The sequence below is a fragment of the Seriola aureovittata genome, chromosome 15 (genome assembly GCF_021018895.1).
Source record: "Seriola aureovittata isolate HTS-2021-v1 ecotype China chromosome 15, ASM2101889v1, whole genome shotgun sequence".
NCBI lineage: Eukaryota > Metazoa > Chordata > Actinopteri > Carangiformes > Carangidae > Seriola > Seriola aureovittata.
The window spans coordinates 20877700-20879404 of record NC_079378.1 but is presented as its reverse complement, the minus strand read 5'-3'; positions in this window follow the sequence as shown (position 1 = coordinate 20879404).

The window sequence follows — 1705 nt, the reverse complement described above, 5'->3', positions numbered from 1 at the left end:
GTTAACATCAGTAATATTTGTAGACACAGTGGTAGAACAGGCTTGTATTTCCAATTATGATCAGATGAGAGAGAAAAAATCAAACTACAGTATGAGGCAAATTCTTATGTATTTGTGAATATTTGTAATTTATTGGTTTATTTGGTTCTGATTAGGTCTGATTAATGCCTGGTGCGATGATGAAATTCACAACCAAACAAAAGAAGCTGTTTAGTGTAATGTAATTTTAATAAATTGTCCAGTATAATATTAGAGATTTTAATTATAAACCAACGAGTGATTTGCTCGTTCAAGAAAAATACAGACAATCTATTAAATTCTGAACTAAACACAAGAAGAAAAAGAACACATAACCAGCCTGAACAACTAAACTTGGTGGTTCAGGGTTTAGTGCTCCACTTCAGCCTCCACTCATGAAACTTTAATCAACTCTGGATGCTACGATGATTCAATTTGATAAATATTGGTGTTTTTTAAAGAACAATATATAAATAAAAAATGTTTTCTGTGCTGCAGCACAAATACAGACTAAATATTCAAACCAAATTTTTTTGAAGAGATAAAATTGTTGCTTTTGTCTGGAATTCAGATTGAATGGAGCTGGTTTAGTCACAGTTAAATTCATGCACATATGACATATTTGCAGCAGGAGAATCATATGCAGGTCCCCTTAAAGAGGGTGAGCGAACAGTGATCAGAATCAGTCAGCTGCACCGTGGACCATGTGTGCATGCGTCCTCCTTCCCTCTCATTCAGCTGTTTTAAAACGACAACCCCCACCACCACCACCACCTTCCCAAATCCTGCTCCCGCTCCGAGTGCAGTCATTTCTAGTGCAGAGAAATGTCCCTGGTGACACTGAGGGATGACGCAGGCTCTCTCTTCCTTTCTCTGTTTCACTACCCCCCAACCCTCACCATCTTTTCCCTCTTTTGACTTGCTCTCCCCTTTTTTTTTTTTTTTTTTTGCTATGACGCTCCCCCCTTTCTCCATTTCCTCTCCCTGTCTCACTCTCCCCTTCTGCTCTTGCTTTCTCCCTCCTCTCTCCCCTCCTTCTCACTCTCTCTCTCTTCCTCCCTCTCTCTCTCTCGCTCTCTCTCTCTCTCTCTCTGCTCCGGCACTGCAGTGCTGATTGTGATTGCACACACACTCGCGCACACACACACACACACACCGACACTCACACAAGCACACACACATACACACACACACACACACAGGAGCGTAGCTGAGAGGCAAGGACTGCAGCAGCATGCACCAACCGCGGCTGAGCTGTTCGGGGACACGAGGACGGGGAACTGAGGAGAGAAAATAGTGTGCTATTTTCACACCAGCCTGTGTGTGCATCTTTTCAGCGGTGGGGACGATGCATTTCAAGAGAGGATAGCTTATGTTATCCGGCCTCCTCTGCACTGACTCTGCATCCCATTCACCCTGCTCCTCCCACTCCAACTCTTCCTCCTCCTCCTGTCGAAAGCATCGTTAGACAGGACTACAGATTGACCGGGACTGGAGAGTGGTGGATGGTCAGGTTTTGCCCTGGCTGAAAGATTCTTCTGTGGCTATGCTACATCTACATCTCCACTGATGGCTGGATTGTAATCGACATTCGGAGCTAGAAGATAACCCACAGCCCGCAAGGAATCTTGGATGAGTGTCATTCTTTACCGGTGTTGTCATTGGCGCATTTCCTCTATTTCGCTGG